Raw genomic sequence first — 14,851 nt, forward strand, 5'->3', positions numbered from 1 at the left:
TTTTGCTGTAGGAGCGATTTAACACCAGCTAGATGGTGGTGGGCAAGTCTCCTGTGCCATAAGTCGAGATCCAGAGGTAGGGTAGTTGCTGCCGAGGCATACTCAGTGAGGGGAACAGTGTCACCCTCCAGGAGTGCAGAGTTGTTGTCCAAAATTCGCGCAATGAAGAGAGGATGTCGAGTGTGCTGCCTAAAGGCCATCTGCGAAGAGTTGATGCTCACAGTAAAGCCCCTGGTGCGGCAGAGAAATAAAACAGATAATAGATTATTGTGAAGAGCAGGGACATGCAGAACATTGCTAAACTCGACAGCACGACACTTTTGACCTCCCACCACAGGCTCAAATAGCACAGACCCAATCCCAGCTGAATAGATGATTTTATTGTCTGCTAGCTTGATAGGAATGCATTTTGGGCTGTAATTTCGCAGCCAATGGCGATGGGGCATCATATGAGCAGTGGCGCCCGAGTCTGCAATCCAATGGATGTCAGCATCGAGTTGCAGAGGGCAGAGAAGGGAGGAGGGGTCAGGGAAGCGAAGACTTGCATTTCCAGCGAATTCTACCACTTGGGATGCACTCTGGTTCAGTGAGGGAGTTGTTGGCGCTGTCCCAGTTGCCTGGGAAGAAGCAGAAGGTGAGGAGGCTTGATTTGCGGTGTTGGCAGGTTTCTTGTCCTTCTTATTCTTCCTAGAGTGGTAGAAAGCCTTAGATCTTTCCATCCTTTCGCACTTATGGATGCAGTGCCCTTGATAATCACAGAACGAGCAAGGGGATGAATTTGGGCACTTGCAATTTGCGGAGTAGGTGAATAATGCGTGGTCTGATCCCCCTGCATCAGGGCACCACTTCCTCTGTGATTCTTCGGCCAGAAAAGCTTCCTTTAGCTTATCCTTGTCCAGGGAGTGGAAGAGAAGTAGTGATGATGCAAAATGGGCATATTCCTTACCCAGAGAGCACACCATAGCCATACACACAAGGTCATTATCTAGATCCTTGTTGGAATAGGGATTAGAACTGTCCCTAGGGCGAAGTTCTTGGATCCTGGACATAGAATCTTCGATTCTAATGATGAGGGAGCTCAGGGACTCATCTGGCTGCTTCCTAATCGAAAAGAAGTCGTCCCAAGCATTAAAACGAGCTCCAGGACGTTGTTGAAGGTGGATGGAAGCTAGGGTGGACCAGATTTGTACAGGATCATCTTGTACAGCATCTACATGGGTCCTTTGTTCACTAGAAAGCGCCAGATAGAGTTCTCCAGCTGCTTTGTCTGCTCTGAGGTCCCATTTGGTCTGAGCTTCGAGTTTAGAGTCATCAGGGCGCTTCTCAGTACCACTGACAATGGTCCAGAGGCCCTTGGTGCGAAGGAAAGCTTTCATCTCGCCCTTCCAGGTGTTATAGTTGGTGGAGGTGAGTGTTGACACAGTGGTCGATGGGTGGGAGTGTTCGTCGGCCATTAGGGCGAGTTTCGAGCAGACAGGGGGAGCAGGGAATGGATGGGGTGAGTCTCGAAGTTTGGGTGTGAGCAAAATGCAGTAGAGGCCAAGGTAGTGGGTGTAGCGGGTCGAAATTTTGCGCAGAGACTGATGACCTGTCATATGACGTGTCCAGAAAGTCCTAGAGCATGGGGCTCATAACCTGATAAATTCACCCAGTCTTAAGGCATTGTGCCCAGTGTAAGAGACTGAAGAAAATATCACTGGGCACAGAGCAGTAAGTGCGCAAAAAATGATAAACAAATGTAAATAATAAACAAATGTAAACCAAGGATACTTAGAGCGAAGCTAAGTGCCCACTGCAAGTCTGTAGAGTGAGAACAGAACACAATAAAGGACAAACTGCGAAATGAGGTGCACAGGCACCACATATGAACAACTGGTAGGTCTAGGAGGTGGTGGAGGCGAGGGAGTGTGAGGAGGAGGAGGTATGACTTCTTTAATTGCGACAGGAGGCTGTATGGGGTCTGGATTAGCTGCCAGAGGCTCAATCTCTCCCCCCTGATCCAGATCATCATCAGTTTCGCTGTCAGTGACCAGATCTGTGCTTGGATGGTAGTATTGCACTGTAGGGGGTGGAATGGAGGGTATAGGAGCTACTGGCGCATTTTGGGTAGGTTTGGAAGCAAGAGGCGCAGGTAGGGAAGGTGAGGAAGGGTGAGTGGACAGAGGGAAGTACCCTGTTGAGATAACCACAAACTGAGGCCACTGGTGCCCAGTGTAAGAGACTGAAGAAAATTTCACTGGGCACAGAGCAGTAAGTGCGCAAAAATGATAAACAAAAGTAAATAATAAATAAAAGCAAACCAAGGACACTTAGAGCGAAGCTAAGTGTCCACTACATGTCTGTAGGGTTAGACAGAGATAAATAAAGGGAAAATGCAGTCTGAGGTGCACAGGCACCTAATATGAACACTCCCCCCTGAATGTGCACCTCTGCACTCAACTGCTCCCCCCTGATGCACCAAGTCCTAGCATCTGGCAGAATCCGATGACCTTGGTGCGATGTAGCGGTTTGGTGAGAAGATCTGCAGCCTGGTCGACTGTAGGGATGAAAATAGGCAAAATCAGGTTCTGCTGAACTGCATCTCTTAGCCAGTAGTAGCAGAGGTCAAGTTGCTTCATCCTCCCACGATGTTCTGGGTTCTTGGCCACAGAGATTGCAGATTGGTTGTCTATGTGAAGGGTAGAAGCATCTGGGAGAGGGAGGCCAATTTCCTGCAACAGATTTCGCATCCACTTGATCTCCTTGCCTGCTTGGACTGCAGAAATATACTCTGCTTCAGTGGTGGACAAAGCGACCACTCCCTGTAGCTTGGAGGACCAGGAAACTGCACCAGTACCCATCTTGACCACATATCCAACAGTGGAGCGACCAGAATCCTTGCAACCACCATGATCAGCATCAGAGAAGGTTGTAAATAGCTCAGAGGTCGAAGGATCAGGAGCATAGGTGATGGAATGGTCCAGAGTGCCCTTGAGATAGCGCATCAGGTGTTTTACAGCTTGCCAGTGAGCCCAGCCATGGTTAGAGTGTTGCAAGTGTAGTACTCCAGCACTCAGCAACGCTAGTCCCTACTAGCACTTGGTGGTTAAACCACGCCAAGTAAGCCTAGATACCTTGACCAAATAGCTCAGTGGTTAGAGCACCCAGTCGAAACCTGGGAGGTCCAGGGTTCAATCCCCTGTCTGGTCGCATTTATTGCAACACTCTGTTGCAACAAGGGCTTTACTGTGACCATCAATTCTTCGCAGATGGCATTTAGGCTTCGCTCCCCACATTCCCTCTTCATTGCACGAATTTCAGAAAACAACTCGGCCTTCCTTGAGGGGGAGACTGTTCCCCTCACTGAGTATGCTGCTGCAGCAAGCACTATGCCTCTGGATTTCAACCTATGGCACAGGAGACTTGCTCACCACAACCTGATTGGTGTCAAATCGCTGCTGGAGCGAAATCTGGTCACTGGGATGACCCTAGACTCCAAATCCTCCCCTGACCCCATCTGTGAACCATGCCTGGCTGGAAAGATGCATGCAAACCCCTTCCCCACTGCTTCCTGGTGCACTTCTAGGCCTCTGGAACTCGTCCACAGCAATGTACACCATGTAGGCGATGCCACCTTCTCAGGCTACAAGTATTGGGTCACATTCATCAATGATTTCACTCACTATCGCTTTGTTTTACCTCTGAAAGCGAAATCTGAGGTCTTTGAGGCTTTCAAGACCTTCAAGGCCTTTGCTGAGAACCAGAGTGAACAAAAAATCAAGATTTTGTGGGATGACAAGGGACGGGAGTATATGAGCAATGCCTTCATTGATTTTACCACCCAATGCGGAATTCTGCACCAGCACACAGTCAGAAATCGACCACAGCAAAATGGAGTGGCAGAGCGAGCCAATAGACTACTCTCTGAGCCGCTTACTGCGATGCTGGAGGAGTCTGGCCTTCCTAAGGCCTTCTGGGGTGAGTGTCTAGCCTCCTTGGTCCATGTTTGGAACAGATGCCCCACTGATGCAGTCCAAAATGTGACCCCCTATGAACTATGGCATGGGAGAAAGCCAGATGTCTCCCACCTTCGAGTTTGAGGGTGTACTGCCTATGTGCACATCCAGAAGGACAAAAGGCGACCTCTGGAGTCCTACATGGAGAAATGTGTCTTTATAGGGTACCCAGATGGCTACAAAGGCTGGAAAGTCTACAATGACACCACAAAGCGCACAATAATCTCAGAAAGGGCTGATGTTGATGAGAGGTACTTTCCTCTGTCCACTCACCCTTCCTCACCTTCCCTACCCACACCAGCCATCCCTGATGAGCCACTCACATTTGCAGAGGCAATGCATCGCCCTGATGCAGATAAGTGGAGAGAGGCAGCCCTGGAGGAGTTAGCTGCTCACCAGAGCAATGGGACTTGGAAACTCATCCCTAGACTTGCTGGGAGCAAGGTGATAGGCTCCAAATGGGTATTCAAGGTGAAGAGGAATGCAGATGGCTCTATAGATCGCTACAAAGCTCGATTGGTGGCCAAAGGGTATAATCAGCGCCCTGGATGTGAGTATCTCGAAGTCTTCGCTCCAACAGCTCGCCTTTCATCGATTAGAGTCATCCTGGCTCTTGCTGTTGCTATTAGTGCCTGTGCACCTCAGACTAATTGCCAGGTTCCCCACCTTCCATATTAATGATGTGTGCACTTATTTTCTTCATTTGTTCTTTGTTTGTTCAGTGTTCGCATTTTTGCCGTGCATAGAGTATCTTGTTCTTTAGTTACTGACTCTGTGCACATAGGTGTGTAAAACTACATAGACAACAATTTAGTTACTGACTCTGTGCACATAGAGTGCTGAGTATTGGGATATTTTAACACTTGCAGCTCTCCAGGACCTTCACCTTCGCTCTGTGGATGTCTCTCATGCCTATCTTGTTGCTATTAGTGCCTGTGCACCTCAGACTAATTGCCAGGTTCCCCACCTTCCATATTAATGATGTGTGCACTTATTTTCTTCAGTTGTTCTTTGTTTGTTCAGTGTTCGCATTTTTACTGTGCACAGAGTATCTTGTTCTTTAGTTACTGACTCTGTACACATATGTGTGTAAAACTACATAGACAACAATTTAGTTACTGACTCTGTGCACATAGTGCTGAGTGTTGGGATATTTTAACAGGTTATGAGCCCCGCGCCTTAGGACTCTCTGGACACGTCATTTGCCACATCATCCACCTCTGTGCAACTTTCCATACTTCCTGGACCTATCCCTTGCTCTCTAGCCCTATATTTGTTGCCAGTAGCCCCAGAACTCACCCATTGTGTCTATTCCTTGCCAACATGAGTGAAGACATCACCACTGCTGCCCTCTCTATCACCCAGCTCACTGCCTCCAACTATGCTGCCTGGAACAGCGAAATGAAGGCCTTCCTGCGCTCTAAAGGACTGTGGACCATTGTCAGTGGAACTGAAATGTGCCCTCCAGTTTCTAAAAGCGATCTGTGCCTCCAATGGGACCTCAGAGCGAACCAAGCAGCTGGAGCACTGTATCTAGCCATCTCTGGTCGCTTCAGAACCCTCATTGAAGCTGTTGAGGATCATCCAGACCTCATTTGGTCAACCCTGGCCACTATCCATCTCCAGGAGCCTCCCAGTGCTACAAATCAAGTGCCCATGCCTTCCAATTCGCTCCAACAGCCCATGACTATGCATAGGCGATGTATACACAGCCAAAACCTGCCCCCAATCGCTGAGTTTGCTGGAAATGCAAGTTTTCGCTCCACAGATCCCTCCTGACCTCTCTACCCTCTCCAACTCGATGCAGATGTCCACTGGAATGCAGATACTGGTGCCACTGCACACATGACCCCTCATCGCCACTGGCTGCGCAATTACACCCCCAAATGTGTCCCTGTGAGACTGGCAGACAACAAATTGGTATACTCTGCTGGAATTGGGTCTGTGGTGTTTGTGCCTGTGGTCAGAGGCCAGAAGCGTCGCCCTGTGGAGATCACCAATGTCCTGCATGTCCCTGACCTGCGCAACAACCTGCTCTCTGTCTTATATCTCTGTCGTAACAGGGGCTTCTCTGCCAGCATCAATTCTTCGCAGATATCCTTTAGATGCCCCCCTGGGCCCGTCCTCTTCATTGCAAGAATTATGGACAACAATAGCACTTTCCTGGAGGGGGAGACACTCCCCATCACTGAATATGCCTCTGCTGCAACCACCTGCCCTTTAGACCTAGACCTCTGGCACAGAAGGCTTGCCCACCACCATGTGGCTGGTGTTAAGTCGCTTCTAGAGCAAAATTTGGTCACTGGCATGACACTAGACTCAAAGTCCTCCCCTGATCCCATCTGTGAACCGTGTCTGGCTGGAAAGATGCATGCAAATCCCTTTCCTAGCTCGACTTGGCATGCAACCAGGCCTCTGGAACTCGTCGACAGCGATGTGCATGATGTAGGCCATCTCTCCTTCTCAGGATATCGATATTGGGTCACTTTCATCAATGACTACTCGCATTTTCGCTTTGTCCTGCCTCTCAAGGCAAAATCTGAAGTCTTTGATGCCTTCCAGAGGTTCAAGGCATTTGCAGAGAACCAATCTGAGCCAAAACTCAAGATTTTGCGCGATGACAAAGGAGGGGAGTATATGAGCAGGGCCTTTGAAGATTTCACATCAAAATGCGGCATTTTGCGCCAGCACACTGTCAGGAATTGCCCCCAACAAAATGGAGTTGCAGAGAGAGCAAATAGGGTGCTATCTGAGCGCATCACTGCAATGCTGGATGAGTCTGGGCTCTCCAAGGCCTTCCGGGGTGAGTGCCTAGCTACCCTGGTCCATGTCTGGAACAGGTGCCCCACTGAATCCCTCCAAAATGCGACCCCATATGAGCTATGGCATGGAAGGAAGCCAGATGTCTCCCATCTTCGAGTGTGGGGCTGTACTGCCTATGTACATGTCCAGAAAGACAAGAGGCGCCCTCTGGAGTCCCACACAGAGAAATGTGTCTTTATTGGCTATCCAGAAGGTTACAAGGGCTAGAAATTCTACAATCCCACCTCCAAGCACACCATAATCTCAGAAAGGGCTGACTTTGATGAAAGGTACTTCCCCCTGTCCAAGCGCCCTTCCTTACCTTCTCTGGATGCTTCAAACCCACCCAATCAACCTCCACCTGCACCTCCAGCTTCCAAACCATCTTACTACCACCCTCACCCAGATTCTGACTCAGAAAGCGACTCTGGAGATTCCCTGGATCATGGGGGGGAGATAGAGCCTCTGGAGGCTCCAGCAGCTGATCCAGTGCCCATCCAGCCTCTCCCAGCTCAACCAGCTCAAGATGCGCCACCTCCTCACACTCCATCGCCTGCACCATCCCCAAGAGCCCCTAGTCCTGTTGGCATAGGTGCCAGACTGCCCAGAAGGCGAAGACAGAAGCCCAGAGAGTGGTGGAAGCTCTCCCCAGCTCAATTGGAGGACTCTGGTGGTGAAGAAGACTCTGATGATGAGTTGGCCATGTCTGCAGCTCTTCCAGATGAACCTCTCACATTTGCAGAAGCCATGAGTCGCCCTGATGCGGACAAATGGTGCAAAGCAGCCCTGGAGGAGTTGGCAGCTCACCAGACAAATGGCACTTGGAAACTTGTCCCTAGACCCCCTGGATGCAAAGTCATTGGCTCCAAGTGGGTATTCAAGGTCAAGAGGAATGCTGATGGCTCCATAGATCGCTACAAGGCCAGACTGGTCGCAAAAGGCTACAATCAGCGCCCTGGCTTTGATTATCTCGAGGTCTTTGCTCCTACAGTGCGCCTTGCCTCTGTCAGAGTGGTTCTAGCTCTTGCAGCTCTTAAGGACCTCCATCTGCGCTCTGTGGACATCTCCCATGCCTACCTGAATGGGGAAATGGACTGTGAAGTCTATATGGCACAACCTGAAGGATTTGTGGAAGGAAACTCGAAATATCATGTCTGCCTGCTCCAGAAAGCCATCTATGGCAGCAAACAAGGTGGCAATCGCTGGAACAAGAAAATGCGCTCTGTATTGGAGTCCCTGCACTTCAAACAAACCTATTCTGATGCCAGCATCTATATATACTCCAAGGATGGTGTCTCCATCATCTTGCCTGTTTTTGTGGATGATATGACTCTTGCTTCGTCTTCTGAAGCTGCCATAGACTCCTTCATCTCCCAACTCAGCCAGCACTTCAAACTGCGAGATCTAGGACCCACCACCCAACTCCTGGGCATCAAAATTGACAGAGATTGCCCCAATTGCTCAATTTCGCTCTCCCAGCGCCAATACTGCCTGGATTTACTGGAAAGGTTTGGCATGGCTGACTGCAAGCCACTATCTACACCCATGGAGCCAAATCTTCGCCTCTCTCACTCCCAGTCTCCCCAGGATGCTTCAGAAATCGAGAAAATGCGCCAAGTACCCTATCTCTCTGCTGTAGGTGCTCTGATGTACCTTGCCACCACTACCCGCCCAGACATTGCCTACACTGTTGGAGTTCTGGCCAGATTCAACTCCAATCCTGGCTGGGCTCATTGGCAGGCTGTAAAGCACCTAATGCGCTATATCAAGGGTACTCTGGACTATTCCCTGACCTATTCTCCTGATCCTTCAACCTCTGAGCCCTTCACCACCTTCTCTGATGCAGATCATGGTGGCTGCAAGGATACTGGTCGCTCTACAGGTGGATATGTTGTCAAGATGGGTACTGGAGCAATCTCCTGGTGTTCCAAGCTTCAAAATGTCGTTGCTCTATCTACCACTGAGGCAGAATACATAGCAGCTGTCCATGCAGGCAAGGAGATCAAGTGGCTTCGAAATTTGCTCTCTGAAATCGCTTCTCCACTGTGTTCTCCCTCTGTGCTGCACATGGACAACCAATCTGCCATCTCTGTTGCCAAGAATCCTGAACACCATGGCTGAATGAAACAACTTGATCTCTGCTTCTACTGGCTTAGAGATGCAGTCCAGGACAAACTCATTCCGCCCACTTTTGTCCCCACTGATGCCCAGGCTGCTGACCTGATGACCAAACCACTGTCCAAGGCCAAGGTGATCAACTTCTGTCAGATGCTAGGACTAGGTGCATCAAGTGGGAGTTCTTAATGTGCAGAGGTGCACAATCAGGGGGGAGTGTTGCTATTAGTGCCTGTGCACCTCAGACTAATTGCCAGGTTCCCCACCTTCCATATTAATGATGTGTGCACTTATTTTCTTCAGTTGTTCTTTGTTTGTTCAGTGTTCGCATTTTTACTGTGCACAGAGTATCTTGTTCTTTAGTTACTGACTCTGTGCACATAGGTGTGTAAAACTACATAGACAACAATTTAGTTACTGACTCTGTGCACATAGTGCTGAGTATTGGGATATTTTAACATATCTCAATGGGGAGATGGACTGTGAGGTCTGCATGACCCAACCAGAAGGATTTGTGGAGGGAGACCCAACATCCCAGGTGTGTCTGCTGCAGAAAGTGATCTATGGCAGCGAACAGGGTGGAAATTGCTGGAACAAGAAGTTGCGCTGTGTACTCGAGTCCCTTGGCTTCAGACACACCTATTCTGATGCCAGCATCTATATCTACTCCAAGGATGGAGTAACCATCATCCTGCCTGTGATTGTGGATAATATGACTCTAGCATCAAAATCTGAGACTCCCATCGACTCCTTTGTCTCACAACTCAGCCAGCACTTCAAAATCCGTGATCTGGGCCCCACAACTCAACTCCTGGGGATCAAAATTGACAGAGACCGCCCCAATCACTCCATATCCATCTGTTAAAATATCCCAATATGCAGCACTATGTGCACAGAGTCAGTAACTAAAGAACAAGACACTCTGTGCACAGTAAAAATGCAAACACTGAACATGTTGCAATAAATGCGACCAGACAGGGGATTGAACCCTGGACCTCCCAGGTTTCGACTGGGTGCTCTAACCACTGAGCTATTTGGTCAAGGTATCTAGGCTTACTTGGTGTGGTTTAACCACCAAGTGCTAGTAGGGACTAGCATTGCTGAGTGCTGGAGTACTACACTTGCAACAGAACAAACAAAGAACAACTGAAGAAAACAAGTGCACACATCATTAATATGGAAGGTGGGGAACCTGGGAATTAGTCTGAGGTGCACAGGCACTAACAGCAACACCATCTCCCAGCAACAATAATGCCTAGATGTCTTGACCAGGTTTGGAATGGGAGACTATAAGCCCATTTCCACACCTATGGAACCAAATCTTCGCCTATCTCGCCAGCAATCGCCTCAGAACCCTCAGGAAGTTGAACAAATGTGCCAGGTTGTGTTAAAATAACCACAAACTGAGGCCACTGGTGCCCAGTGTAAGAGACTATTATTGAGTAAAGTAATACAGGACTGTACCTGGTGCCCAGTGTAAGAGACTGAAGAAAATTTCACTGGGCAGAGAGCAGTAAGTGTGCAAAAATGATAAACAACTGTAAATAATAAATAAAAGCACACCAAGGACACTTAGAGTGTTGAGATATCCACAAACTGAGGCCACTGGTGCCCAGTGTAAGAGACTGAAGAAAATTTCACTGGGCACAGAGCAGTAAGTGCGCAAAAATGATAAACAAATGTAAATAGTAAATAAAAGGAAACCAAGGACACTTAGAGCGAAGCTAAGTGTCCACTACATGTCTGAAGGTTTAGACAGGGATAAGATAAAGGGAAAATGCGGTCTGAGGTGCACAGGCACCTAATATGAACACTCCCCCCTGAATGTGCACCTCTGCACTCAATTGCTCCCCCCTGATGTACCAAGTCCTAGCATCTTGCAGAATCCGATGACCTTGGTGCGATGTAGCGGTTTGGTGAGAAGATCTGCAGCCTGGTCGACTGTAGGGACAAAAATAGGCAAAATCAGGTTCTGCTGAACTGCATCTCTTAGCCAGTAGTAGCAGAGGTCAAGTTGCTTCATCCTCCCATGATGTTCTGGGTTCTTGGCCACAGAAATCGCAGATTGGTTATCAATGCGAAGGGTAGAAGCATCTGGGAGAGGGAGGCCAATTTCCTGCAACAGATTTCGCATCCATTTGATCTCTTTGCCTGCCTGGACTGCAGAAATATACTCTGCTTCAGTGGTGGACAAAGCGACCACTCCCTGAAGCTTGGAAGACCAGGATACTGCACCAGTACCCATCTTGACGACATATCCACCAGTGGAGCGACCAGAGTCCTTGCAACCACCATGGTCAGCATCAGAGAATGTTGTAAATGGCTCAGAACTTGAAGGATCAGGAGCATAGGTGATAGAATAGTCCAGAGTGCCCTTGAGATAGCGCATCAGGTGTTTTACAGCTTGCCAGTGAGCCCAGCCAGGGTTAGAGTTGAATCTGGCCAGTACTCCAACAGTATAAGTGATATCTGGTCGAGTTGTGGTGGCCAAGTACATCAGAGCACCCACAGCAGATAGATAGGGAACCTGGCGCATTTGTTCGACTTCCTGAGGATTCTGGGGCGATTGCTGGCGAGATAGACGAAGATTGGGTTCCATAGGTGTGGAAATGGGCTTACAGTCTGCCATTCCAAATCTAGTCAAGACATCCAGGCAGTATTGTCGCTGGGAGATGGATATGGAGCGATTGGGGCGATCTCTGTCGATTTTGATCCCCAGGAGTTGAGTTGTAGATCCCAGATCACGAATTTTGAAGTGCTGGCTCAGTTGTGAGACAAAGGAGTCGATGGCAGTCTCAGATTTCGAAGCTAGAGTCATATCATCCACAAAGACAGGCAGAATGATGGTTACTCCATCCTTGGAGTAGATATAGATGCTAGCATCAGAATAAGTCTGTCTGAAGCCAAGGGACTCGAGCACAGAGCGCATCTTCTTGTTCCAGCGATTTCCGCCCTGTTTGCTACCATAAATTGCTTTCTGGAGCAGACACACCTGAGATTTTGGGTCTCCCTCCACAAATCCTTCTGGTTGGGTCATGTAGACCTCACAATCCATCTCCCCATTGAGATAGGCATGAGAGACATCCACAGAGCGAAGGTGAAGGTCATGGAGAGCTGCAAGAGCCAGGATGACTCTAATTGATGAAAGGCGAGCTGTTGGAGCGAAAACCTCGAGATAATCGAATCCAGGGCGCTGGTTATACCCTTTGGCGACCAATCTCGCTTTGTAGCGATCTATAGAGCCATCTGCATTCCTCTTCACCTTGAATACCCATTTGGAGCCTATCACCTTGCTCGCAGCAGGTCTAGGGACAAGTTTCCAAGTCCCATTGCTCTGGTGAGCAGCTAACTCCTCCAGGGCTGCCTCTCTCCACTTATCTGCATCAGGGCGACGCATTGCCTCTGCAAATGTGAGTGGCTCATCAGGGATGGATGCAGACATGGCCAGTTCATCATCACTGTCATCTGGGTCATCCACATCCTCTAATTGCGCAGGAGAGAGTTTCCACCAGTCCCTGGGCTTCTGTCTGCGCCTAGCAGGCAGTCTGGCACCAATTCCAATGGGACTGGGAGGTCTAGGAGGTGCTGGAGGCGAGGGAGTGCGAGGAGGAGGAGGTATGACCTCTGGAATTGCGACAGGATGCTGTATGGGGTCTGGATCAGCTGCCACAGGCTCACTTACTCCCCCTTGATCCAGATCATCATCAGTGTCACTATCTGTGTCCAGATCTGTGCTTGGATGGTAGTATTGCGCTGTAGGGGGTGGAATGGAGGGTATAGGAGCTACTGGCGCATTTTGGGTAGGCTTTGGAGGGAGAGGCGCAGGTAGGGAAGGTGTGGAAGGGCGACTGGACAGAGGGAAGTACCTCTCATCAAAATCAGCCCTTTCTGAGATTATTGTGCGCTTTGTGGTGGGATTGTATAATTTCCAGCCTTTGTAGCCATCTGGGTAACCTATAAACACACATTTCTCCATGTGGGACTCCAGGGGTCGCCTTTTGTCCTTCTGGATATGCACATAGGCAGTACACCGCCAAACTCGAAGGTGGGAGACATCTGGCTTTCTCCCATGCCATAGTTCATAGGGGGTCGCATTTTGGACTGCTTCAGTGGGGCATCTGTTCCAAACATGGACCAAGGAGGCTAGACACTTGCCCCAGAAGGCCTTAGGGAGGCCAGACTCGTCCAGCATCGCAGTAAGCCGCTCAGAGAGCAGTCTATTGGCTCGCTCTGCCACTCCATTTTGCTGGGGTCGATTTCTGACTGTGTGCTGGCGCAGGACCTCTGGCTCATCGCCCTCTACCTCCTTGCAAAATCAGAGCGCTTCCCAAGCTGTGGAATTCGCAGGAAATGCAAGTCTTCACTTCCCTGACCCCTCTTCCCTCCTCTGTCCTCTGCAGCTCGATGCTGATGTCCTTTGGATCGCAGACTCGGGGGCCACTGCTCATATGATGCCCCATCGCCATTGGCTGCGAAATTACAGCCAAAAACGTGTCCCTATCAAGCTGGCAGACAATAAGTTGATCTACTCAGCTGGGGTTGGGTCTGTAGTGTTTGAGCCTGTGGTGGGAGGCAGAAAGCGTCGCCCTGTGGAGTTTAGCAATGTCCTGCATGTGCCAGACCTTCGAAATAATCTATTATCTGTCTTATATCTCTGTCGCAACAAGGGCTTTACTGTGACCATCAATTCTTCGCAGATGGCATTTAGGCTGCGCTCCCAACATTCCCTCTTCATTGCACAAATTTCAGACAACAACTCCGCCTTCCTTGAGGGGGAGACTGTTCCCCTCACTGAGTATGCCTCTGCAGCAAGCACTCTGCCTCTGGATTTCGACCTATGGCACAGGAGACTTGCTCACCACAACCTGATTGGTGTCAAATCGCTGCTGGAGCGAAATCTGGTCACTGGGATGACCCTAGACTCCAAATCCTCCCCTGACCCCATCTGTGAACCATGCCTGGCTGGAAAGATGCATGCAAACCCCTTCCCCACCGCTTCCTGGCGTGCTTCTAGGCCTCTGGAACTCGTCCACAGCGATGTACACCATGTAGGGCATGGCACCTTCTAAGGCTACAAGTATTGGGTCACATTCATCAATGATTTCACTCACTATCGCTTTGTTTTGCCTCTGAAAGTGAAATCTGAGGTCTTTGAGGCTTTCAAGACCTTCAAGGCCTTTGCTGAGAACCAGAGCGAACGAAAAATCAAGATTTTGCGGGATGACAAGGGAGGGGAGTATATGAGCAATGCCTTCATCAATTTTACCACCCAATGCGGAATTCTGCGCCAGCACACAGTCAGAAATCGACCACAGCAAAATGGAGTGGCAGAGCGAGCCAATAGACTACTCTCTGAGCAGCTTACTGCGATGCTGGACGAGTCTGGCCTTTCTAAGGCCTTCTGGGGTGAGTGCCTAGCCTCCTTGGTCCATGTTTGGAACAGATGCCCCACTGAAGCAGTCCAAAATGCGACTCCCTTTGAACTGTGGCATGGGAGAAAGCCAGATGTCTCCCACCTTCGAGTTTGCGGGTGTACTGCCTATGTGCATATCCAGAAGGACAAGAGGCGCCCTCTGGAGTCCCACATGGAGAAATGTGTGTTTATAGGGTACCCTGAAGGCTACAAAGGCTGGAAATTCTACAATCCCACCACAAAGCTGTGCCTCAGTAAGACCTTTGGCGGAGGCAACAATGTGTAAGCCCTACCAATTAAGGCAGAATGGCCCCTGAGCCATCTAAGACCTTTGCAGGAGGCAACATGTGTAAGACCTACCGCTTAAGGCAGTTGCCACTTTAGGCAGTGATTTCCCACGCTTGCGCCTTGTTGCTGTGCACTGGATTAGGGGAGGCTGTTGCAAGTGTAGTACTCCAGCACTCAGCAACACTAGTCCCTACTAGCACTTGGTGGTTAAACCACACCAAGTAAGCCTAGATACCTT

General features: G+C 49.5%; 2 non-coding genes across 2 annotated transcripts; one reads left to right on the top strand and one right to left on the bottom strand.

The window, feature by feature from the left end:
- Positions 1 to 3,116: 3,116 nt before the first annotated feature.
- Positions 3,117 to 3,189, top strand: F5J12DRAFT_t168. Its single transcript has one exon. It is a non-coding gene; the product is annotated as a tRNA-Phe (tRNA).
- A 6,690-nt stretch (positions 3,190 to 9,879) lies between these two features.
- Positions 9,880 to 9,952, bottom strand: F5J12DRAFT_t175. Its single transcript has one exon. It is a non-coding gene; the product is annotated as a tRNA-Phe (tRNA).
- Between the last annotated feature and the right edge of the window lie 4,899 nt (positions 9,953 to 14,851).

This window comes from Pisolithus orientalis (genome assembly GCF_024613125.1).
Source record: "Pisolithus orientalis strain OTSU chromosome Unknown F5J12scaffold_38, whole genome shotgun sequence".
Taxonomy (NCBI): Eukaryota; Fungi; Basidiomycota; class Agaricomycetes; order Boletales; family Pisolithaceae; genus Pisolithus; species Pisolithus orientalis.